Below are 11,069 nucleotides of genomic sequence, written 5' to 3'. Positions count from 1 at the left end.
AAGAGGTTTGGTGACCACTGCTTTAAAGGCTCTAGAGTTGAGTCATGAATACGAGAATGATTTCAATTAAAATGGAGTGAGCATTTCTCACTCCACAGGACCCAGTCAAAACCCCACAGGACCCACTACCATGTCCATATAGAATAATATATATCGTATAGAAATTGACTCATTATATGACAAATGTTAGTTCACACACACACATACACATACACGTGTATATATGTGTGTGTGTGTGTGTGTGTCTGTGTGTAACACTACTGTTTTGTTGGGTTGTTATTAGCACAGCTCTATATCATGATACATAGTGTGTATGGTAGAAAGGTTATTTTGCACATCTTTGTATCCACAAATCTTACCTCCACAAATTTGTAGGTCTGCTCTCCATAAAGCCTATTGGCCATGCTGAGGGCATACGGAGCTCCTGCTTTGTTCAGTTCAGCCATCAGCTTGTTGAAGCTGACGTGGACGTCGTCCTTGGCTTTGCTGTGGTGCAGAACCTAGGTAATATGGATGGAGATATAATCAAAGTTTTTTTTATTTGTTTTTAATAAAAAGCAGGAAATCTTTGTGGTAAATGAAGATTACCTCCATCCTGAGAGAATTTTAGATTCACGTAACAAATCATGAATAAAAGAGTAGACACAAGTGAAAATTGTGGTTCATATGTCACACTTTTTAATATGTAAGCTGTGTAGTACAAATGCACAAAAAGAAGGGCAGCACTGGTCCCAGTTATCCGCCACCAAGGAGAAGCACCTATATGTATGCCATTAACCACCATCACCAATGTTATTGCCAAAATAATGCCTTTTCCCCATGGATGTTAGTCCCTCCACGGAGTATTTGCATCCAATAACCTTTTGTAAAGCCGATGGTAACTGGATCTTCTGAGATTGCTGTGCCTGTTGGACTGCTACTGGTTGAACACTTGGGCTTCACTGGTTTGTTGAAGCACAAGACCTACAGTAAGATATTAATCATCAGAATTGCAAAACCTTTTTAAAGTACATACACAAGTTGTTTGCGTGAACATTAGTAAAATTTGTGCGTGCCTGCATGGTCATATACTTAGTATATAAATGTGGACTTAAATCATGAACAGGATTTTACCATGTTTATTATAATATACAGATCCATTGCACAGAACAAACTGTTCATACAGGAATTAAAGGGACACACTTTCCCCTACACCCTACTCATGTTTCAGGATGATCTAAGCTTTGCATAAGTGGCCTTGCCTAAACAAGCACAAAAATGCCTTTATATTAAGAAGGACTGCAAATAAGGAGTGCCTGGTAAAACATAATTAACAACTATTACACTGTACTGTATATTGTCCTCGTGACAAACCAGGCCCAGAGTAATTACCAAGATTTGCATTTCTCTCGACAACGCTTGATGTTGCAATTTCAGTGCAATTACTATTCCAGTGAAGTGAATCACACTCAGTAAACAAGCTGCTTTAGGGGCATGTTGCTAAAACACAAGCAGTAGATGTGTCACATGGTAAGAACCTTTGCCAAGGCCCAAAAAGCAGTCTGAATTGCTGCTGTATGATGAGTCTTGCTTTTTATTTGCATTAGTTGAGAAATTTTCCACAGAATTTCTACCAGTCGCCACAGAACATGAAGAAATTTTCATATCTTCTTATGTTAATGTACCATCTGGGTGAATTTCCACCACATTCACCATGCGTCCTGTGATGTTCCTTCTTTATAATCACAGTAGACAAACTGAATCCTACCCCATCAAAAGAAGGGAACTGAGTTGGGGTAGCAACTAAACAGATCTTCAGTTATAAAGAAATGACAATGATGAATTTATGTGCATGTCTTCAGAGCACAGGATCCGAACACTGGTCTGGAGTACCTCTTATCCTGCACATTTTAATGTTAAGAGCTGTTGGCCAACTAGTTCAATCAGATGTGTTGAGAATTGGGAAAACACTAAAATGTGCACGGCAGCAGGGACTACAGGACCAGGATTGGGAACCTGTGCTTTATGTATTGCCAAAATATATAAAGTAAATGACATACTGCTATAGTACAGCACAAAGATTCCTGTGCATCAGCAATCATCCATCCATCCATCCATCCATCCTCAACTGCTTATCCGTTATCGGGTCGTGGGGGCAGCAGCTCCAGCAGGGGACCCCAGACTTCCCTTTCCCAAGCCACATTAACCAGCTCTGACTGGGGGATCCTGAGGTGTTCCCAGACCAGTGTGGAGATATAATCTCTCCACCTAGTCCTGGGTCTTCCCCGAGGTCTCCTCCCAGCTGGACGTACCTGGAACACCTCCCTAGGGAGGCACCCGGGGGCATCCTTACCAGGTGTCCGAACCACCTCAACTGGCTCCTTTCAATGCAAAGGAGCAACGGCTCTACTCTGAGTTCCTCTTGGATAGCCGAGCTTCTCACTCTATCTCTTAAGGGAGAAGCCAGCCACCCTCCTGAGAAAACCCATTTCGGCCGTTTGTATCCACGATCTAGTTCTTTTGGTCACTACCCAGCCCTCATGACCATAGGTGAGGGTAGGACCGAAAATTGTCCGGTAGATCGAGAGCTTTGCCTTCTGGCTCAGCTCTCTTTTAGTCATAACGGTGTGGTAAAGCAATTGCAATACCACTCCCACTGCTCCGATTCTCCAGCCAATCTCCCGCTACAATGTCCCCTGAGGTACTTGAACTCCTTCACTTGGGTTAAGTACTCATTCCCTACCCGGAGTAGGTACTCCATCGGTTTCCTGCTGAGAACCATGGCCTCAGATTTAGAGGTGCTAATCCTCATCCCGGCCACTTCACATTCAGCTGCGAACCGATCCAGTGAGTGCTGAAGGTCACGGACCGTTGATGCCATCAGGACCACATCATCTGCAAAAAGCAGCAATGAGATCATCAGGCCACCAAACCGCAACCCCTCCCCACCATGACTACGCCTCGATATCCTGTCCATGAACATCACAAACAGCATTGGTGACAAAGTGCAGCCATGGCGGAGACCAACCCCCACCTTGAACGAGTCCAACTTTTTGCCAAGAATGCGGACACAGCTCTCACTTTGTGCGTACAGCGATTGAATAGCCCTAAGAAGGGAACCCCTCACCTTATACTCCCTCAGCACCTCCCACAGTAATCCCCTGAGGACCCGGTCATACGCCTTCTCCAGATCCACAAAACACATGTAGACCGGATGGGCATACTCCCAGGCCCCCTCCAAAATCCTTGCGAGAGTAAAGAGCTGGGCCACTTTTCCACGACCAGGCCAGAATCCGCATTGTTACTCTTCAATCCGAGGTTTGACTATTGGCCAAACCCTCCGTTCCAGCACCTTGGAGTAGACTTTACCAGGGAGGCTAAGAAGTGTGATACCTCTATAATTGGCACACGCTCTCTGGTCCCCCTTTTTGAACAGGGGAACCACCACCCCGGTCTGCCACTCCTTGGGCACTGTCCCAGACTTCCACACAATGTTAAAGAGGCGTGTCATTCAAGACATCCCCTCCACACCCAGAGCTTTCAGCATTTCTGGATGGATCTCATCAATCCCCGGGGCTTTGCCACTGTGTAGTCGTTTGACTACCTCAGTGACCTCCACCAGGGAAATTGACGATGATCAGCCTCCACCTCTGCCTCTACCATAAAGGGCATGTTAGTCGGATTCAGGAGTTCCTCAAAGTGCTCTTTCCACCATGCAATTACCTCCTCAGTTGAGGTCAACAGCGTCCAATCTGTACTGTACACAGCTTGGATGGTTCCCCGTTTCCCCTTTCTGAGGTGGCGGATGGTTTTCCAGAAACACCTTGGTGCCGACCGAAAGTCCTTCTCAATGTCCTCTCCGAACTTCTCCCACACCCGCTGCTTTGCCTTTTTCCCGGCAGAGGCTGCAGCCCATCGGGCCTGTCGGTACCTTGCAACAATCAGTTGGACGGCGTCCCTGCCAACCAGTGTCCACCATGATGTTCAAGGGTTACCGCCCCTTGAGGCACCTAAGACCTTGAGACCACAGCTCTCCACTGCAGCTTCAGCAATGGAGGCTTTGAACATTGCCCACTAAGGCTCAATGCCCCCAACCTCCACAGGGGTGCCAGAAAAACTCAGCTGGAGGCGTGAGTTGAAGACCTCCTCCAGGCGTTCCCAGTTCACCCGCACTACCCTTTTGGGCTGACCAAGGTCTGTCCCGAGTCCTCCCCCACCCCTTGACCCAACTCACCACCAGATGGTGATCAGCTGACAGCTCTGCCCCTCTCTTCACCCGAGTGTCCAGAACATGCGGCCTCAGATCAGATGATACGATTACAAAATTGATCATCGACCTTCGGCCTAGGGTGCCCTGGTACCACGTACACTTATGAGCCTCCTTATGTTCAAACATGGTATTCATTATAGACAGTCCATGATTAGCACAGAAGTCCAACAGCAAACGCCCACTCAGGTTTAGATCTTAGGGAGGCCGTTCCTCCCAATCGCGACTCTCCAGGTATCTCCATCATTGCCCACGTGTGCATTGAAGTCTCCCAGCAGAAGTATGGAGTCCCTACTGGTGCCCCATACAGGACTCCATTCAGGGTCTCCAAGAAGGCCGAGTACTCTGAACTAGTGTTCGGTGCATATGCACAGACAACAGTCAGAGTCCCCCCCCCACAACCCGTAGGCATAAGGAGGTGACCCTCTCGTCTACCGACCTTTATTTACTCCATGATTATTACAATAGACATTGTCTCAAAGCAGCTTTACAGAAATATCAACATGGTATACAGATATTAAAGGTGCGAATTTATCCCAACTGAGCAAGCCACTGAGTGGCGACGGTGGCAAGGAAAAACTCCCTAAGATGTTTTAATAGGAAGAAACCTTGAGAGGAACCCGACTCAGAAGGGAACCCATCCTCATCTGGGTAACAACAGTTAATATTAAGAAGGACTGCAAATAAGGAGTGCCTGGTAAAACATAATTTATCAACTACTACACTGTACTCTATATTGTCCTCGTGACAAACCAGGCCCAGAGTAATTAGCAAGATTTGCATTTCTCTCGACAACCCTTGATGTTGTTATTGTGCAATTCCTATTCCAGTGAAGTGAATCACACTCCCTAAACAAACTGCGTTGGGGCATGTTGCTAAAACACAAGCAGTGGATGTGACATGTGGTGAGAACCTTTGCCAAGGCCCAATAAACAGTCTGAATGGCTGCTGTATGATGAGTCTTGCTTTTTATTTGCATTAGTTGAGAAATTTTCCACAGAATTTCTAACAGTCGCCACAGAAAATGAAGAAATTTTCATATCTTCTTATATTAATGTACCATCTGGGTGAATTTCCACCACATTCACCATGCGTCCTGTGATGTTCCTTCTTTATAATCACAGTAGACAAACTGAATCCTACCCCATCAAAAGAAGGGAACTGAGTTGGGGTAGCAACTAAACAGATCTTCAATTATAGAGAAATGACAATGATGAATTTATGTGCATGTCTTCAGAGCACAGGATCCGAACACCTCTTATCCAGCACATTTTAGTGTTAAGAGCTGTTAGCCGACTAGTTCAATCAGATGTGTTGGGAGCTGGGAAAACACTCAAATGTGCAGGGCAGCAGGGACAACAGGACCAGGATTGGGAACCTGTGCTTTATGTATTGCCAAAATGTATAAAGTAAATGACCTACTGCTGTAGTACAGCACAAAGATTCCTGTGCATCAGCCATCAGTATGGCCTCATTTCATTTTAAACTCATCATCTTTGGTTAGATCTTCTTTCTCTTTGATGATTGCTGTTTTGCTTCTTGTACTCGGCATTTGTGACCTGAACTGACTGAAGAGTCTGTAGCATTTTGCAATGTTAGTGAACAGAAACTGCAAACTCAGTCAAACCCAGAGGAATGTTTTATACTCGAGTTTTTCTGAACTGGTTGTGGCAGTGTAGAAAACAGTTTTTCTTGAAATCTTAGAAAATCCTCACAAAATGCTAAATGTTTTTTTTTTTTTCCTTTAATTAAGATGGTCCACATTTCTCCAAGCTTCAAGCTGTAGCATGTTCTCATTTTAAAAGGTCACATATCCTTTGATCTGACAGGGAGATTTTGTAACAATTCCACTCTCGGCTAAATACAATGTGATGTAGTCTAGGCAATCTAAGCTTGCACAACTGGGTGTATCTAAAGACAGGTATCTTGGCAGTAAAACAATGTGGAAATCCGTGAGGCTACAAAGATCTTTGAACAAACAAAGCTTTTTAATTTAGATCTAGTTCACATGCTGTGGATGGTTTGTAATGGATGACTATGCTGAAATTAAACTATGCTAGTTAGTTCCATTCAGTATCAGCATGCTCAACGTTAAAACACTCACTTCGGCTAACAGCACAATGGTTTTGGGATTGGATTTTACATTCACAGGCTACTCATTGGATTGATCCTGTTTGAACAGTCACAAATCTCCAAGTATGCAAACTAACAGGTTTGATTCATGATATACTGCCAAAAGACAACATCATGCAAGAAAGACACCACAGTTAAGCTGTGATAGAAAAAACCAGGACTCTACATTCTCCACTCCAATGATGAACTGGTTCTTCACCTATTTTTCTAACCAAGCATGTTTCGACCTTTATTTACTCCATGATTATTAACATTTATTGTCTTATGTGTATTAATATAACTATTATGATTTTGCATGATTATTATTTTTGTTCTGACCTCAGACATCTGAGTTGCTGTGTTGCCTGCAGCTCCGAGAGACACCATGGCCAGCGCAGAAGAGATGCTGAGAGGAGAGTAGAAGACATTCCCGGTTTTGTTGCCTTCCTTGATCTTGGTGAATAGGTGAAGTGCAAAATTGGTGTTTGCCACTGAAAGAGACTCCATTTTGCAAAATCTGAAGGAGAAATATATTTTTTTTGAAATAGCAAATTGGCAAAGAAAGCCCTGGATGTAAAAAGAAATTAATAATAAATAAAAATCAATAAATAATAATAAAAAAAAAGCAGTTAAAATATTAGACTAAAAACATAATACACTGCATTTTTGATAACTGTGGGGGAGTTTTTTCCCCACGTTTTTCTCCCCACATATTCCCATGTTGATTTTGCTGTGGCTTTTTTGTTATTATTATTATTATTATCAGATGCAATTTTCAGAGGTTTTTTTTAATACTTTTGTGTGGTAAAAAAACTTGAATTGACATGAAATTGTCTTTCACAGTAAGGTTTATTGGTAAATTAGCCCTTTTTAGCTGTACTCATGTTCGATGCACTTGACCCAGGCTGTAGCCCTGAAGATTTTTCCTTCAGTCCCAAATAATTATCCACTTGGAGTGGTTTGTTACTACATAACTGAAGGTGAAAAGAAGACGGCGGTGTCGTAATTTTATATCTTCAATGAACGGAAGCGAGACCAATCAGACAGGGCTCACAGGAAAATACATGGAAACACTCGTGTCTTATTGGCTGCCAAACACTGACTCACAGTGTCACTGTGAAGAAAAATGGATATACGCCGATTTCTTTTATTTTTAACCAGTAAAGGTGTTGAAACTGACACAGTAACATCCTCTGATGCTGAGCAGGAAAACAAGGGTGTGTAAATATGAGTTCCAGTTTATGTGAACATGATATGAACAGAGCAGAAGGAAAGATAATGTACTTTGCATGGCACTATAGCAGCTAAACCCATACACTGATAGCTTAGCTGTGCCTCCCTGTGGCTAGCGACACCAAACTAGCCTAGTTAGAAAAGTTTAATATTTTATCGGTCTGGTAATCCTACAAACACTAACAACACCCGAGGCAAGTTTTATGATAAATCCGACTTTTTCTGATCATGTCATACATTGACGAACGGTAAAATTACTGAAAGAACTATGAGTCTCACTTTGTAGTGTATTTTTGTAGGTTTTGAAAGTAAAGTAATTAGTAATCTGAGGACTTTTTACATTCAGTAATGTAATCAGATTACAACTTTCCCAACACTGTATGCATATTATACACACTCACACACACACACACACACACACACACACACACACACACACACACACATACATACATACATACATACATATAGCCATTATAACTTAATATTTTATTATCAACGTTTTAAACAGGACCCCATGGTGTATCAAATATACTCAAGTGCTCTTACAACCAACCCCGTTGTCCCTGCTCACTGTCCCTCTTCTCAGTTCCGCATGAGGACTGGTGTCCGCCTTTCTCTTCCGCGCCTGGGACAGACTCCAGTAGTTTACAGTGGGCTGTCTGCACCACGCCCCGTCACATAACCTCCATACTACTTTACTCCAAATTTACTCCATTAAAAAACAGCGACAAGGGCGTGCGCCTGACTAAGACAAAGCTCTTATCAGCTATTAAAACGTCATTCGAAAGTGAACTGAAATAGTTCTAAACATTCGCAGAAACTTTGTGAACTAAAAACCAACATCTGATGCTTCCTCCTAACTACTGCGTGTGCGATCGTCCTGACAAACAGCCGTCTTGTAACGCTTTAACTGCTACATTCTCATTACAATACTGCAGTACACTTACCTTAACTCCTGCACTGTTACACTGACCTGCTGTCTGAAATGCTGTGTTCCTCAAACTGTGTGATTTTATATTTATATATATATCATTTCCCAGCCCACCTCCCCTCCAAGTCCCACCTCCCCTCTGAGTTCCACCTCATTGGAGGCAAGTGATGGGAAGTTCAGATCATTTTACTGACTCGGTTCTTTGAGTCTCGTTCAGCAAAATGATATTTTCGAGTCGTTTCGTTCCTTTCAGCAGAATATAATTAAAATGTTACATGTTAAATTCCCAACACATCTAGTACTTAATAAATTATCAAATAAACTATAGGCTAATGCAACCAAGGCCGGATTATGAGAAACAGAGATGATTCATTAATAGCTTAGCTGGGTCTTGAGGCTATGCAGTCTGTTAGTTCACTTCACCTCCTGATCTTTTGCCACGTCACATTTGTCACGACCGTTCCCCGGAAACAGAAATGATTAGTTCACGTCTCGAGTCTTTGGGTTCGAGTCGTTCGTTCCTCCCGTTTCCGGTACGGCATGGTGCGTTGCCTATGCGGCGGTCACCGGAAGAACGAACGACTCGAACCCGAAGACTCGAGAGCTGAACTAATCATTTCTGTTTCCTATACAGAACCTATGGGGATGTTACAGCGCATGCCCGGTCAAAAGTGAACGAATCACTCTCTGAGACAACTCATTGTTCCCGAGTCATATTAAATATCGTTCAAAATGAACTTCACTAGATTGTAATGGCTTTCAACATGGCAGATTACGTGTAGAGTGCAATCTTGTAACTATCTACAGAAAGGGATATAAATAAAAGCTTAAATGTCTTTAAACTGTAGCGTTATTGTAGTTTTGATAAGGTGATGCGATACACCTTTAAATACAACACATTTACTGTATATGTTTACGTGGGGAATACAAACATGGCTAGCCCAGGTTTAGGCTAGTGACAGCATGTATTTTTGTGTTTTGACACTTTAATTAGTATATTAGTATATCCTCACGAGCACTTTATTAGGAACACTGGTACACCTACTTATTCATGCAGTTATCTAATAAGCCAGTCAAATGGCAGCAGTGCAAAGCATTAAATCATGCAGATGCAGGCCAGCAACTTAAAGTAATGTTCATATCAACCATCAGAAAAAATGTGATCTCAGCATGGGCATAACCACGCATTCTTTGAAGGGGTCGTGTCCCCACCAATGTTGAGGAAATACCAATCTGTCCCACCAATATACAGTAGAAAATATTTTCTATATGTCCCCGTTTAATGAACCCTAACAAAGGATCTGTCTTTTCTTCAGCTATTCTATTTATTTATATCTATTACTTTTTAATATATTTCCGTTTGTTAAAGAAAAAAGGTGTGTGCCCCGCTCCAGTTGTACACTTTTAAGGCCAGTGGTTTTCAAAGTGGGAGCCGCCAGGGGGCACCCGGGGGCCTCAACAATTTGGTGTGGAAAGAAAATATAAAAAATTATATATATATATATATATATATATATATATATATATATATATATATATATATATATATATATATATATATATATACACACACACACACACACACACACACACATATTACAATAATATGTTATTTTTAGTTTTTTTTAGTTGTTCTTTTTATTACTATAACATGTTATATAAGGAGGATATACTCAGAAGTCTGTATTTTTTATGTGTTTTAAAGACATCTTGCAAAAGGGGGGCCTTGGTCAATGCCATCTGGGGGGCCTTGCCCTGGAAAAGTTTGGGAAGCCCTGGGCTAGGCTAACGTCAGTTCCAGTTTTTGACCATTAACGTTACATTCACTTGCATAGCCTCACGTAGTGACAGACTGTTATAAATGTGAGTGAAAGTGAGGAAAGTTGCACAGCATTTCATTCCTTTACAGTACATTTGGGCTAAGAACAACTAAGTGATTTTACAAATATAAGGCTCAGCATAATGTTGAGATGTGCTAACTTGGCAACAAGAGATATGGAACTAATGTCTGAGTTGTGGCCATACTGTAGCTATCCATTCAGAACTAGTTATGGCAGTTTGCGATATATATATTGCTTACATAATAAATGGCACCAGTTACACAAACAGAATATTCAGTTTATCAATTAATGTTAAAATACACTTATTACTGTTATTTCAATAGTTTTCATTCATCCATCTTCAGTAACTGTTTATCTTGGTCAGGGTTGCAGTAGTGCAGGATGCCAGTCCACTGCAGGGCACCATGCACATACACATTCACTCACTCGTTCACACATAGGGACAATTTAGTGTAGCCAGTCCACCTATCGGCATGTTTCTGAACAGTGAGAGGAGACCCAGATGAACAGGGGGAGAATACCCAGACAGGAACAGAGTAAGGATTGAATCAGGGGCCCTGAAGCTGTGAGGTGGCAATGCTACCCAATTCTCCACCGTGCGGCATATTTTTTAAATATAAAGACAAAGATTGTTTAATAAAAGACACTGATATGTGATGTGAAGAACATGTTTAGGTCATTATGTAAGTAATGAATAACAAGC

At 42.1% G+C, this 11,069-nt stretch overlaps 1 long non-coding RNA gene across 1 annotated transcript; it reads right to left on the bottom strand.

Annotated features, from left to right (window-relative positions):
- Window positions 1–362: 362 nt before the first annotated feature.
- Window positions 363–6,834, bottom strand: LOC128629153 (uncharacterized). The gene is made up of 3 exons (XR_008393454.1): window positions 6,698–6,834; window positions 861–963; window positions 363–500 (listed from the first exon to the last, which is right to left on the bottom strand). It is a non-coding gene; the product is annotated as an uncharacterized LOC128629153 (long non-coding RNA).
- Between the last annotated feature and the right edge of the window lie 4,235 nt (window positions 6,835–11,069).

The sequence above is a fragment of the Ictalurus punctatus genome, chromosome 25 (assembly GCF_001660625.3).
Source record: "Ictalurus punctatus breed USDA103 chromosome 25, Coco_2.0, whole genome shotgun sequence".
NCBI lineage: Eukaryota > Metazoa > Chordata > Actinopteri > Siluriformes > Ictaluridae > Ictalurus > Ictalurus punctatus.
This window is presented reverse-complemented; position numbering and strand designations above follow the sequence as displayed.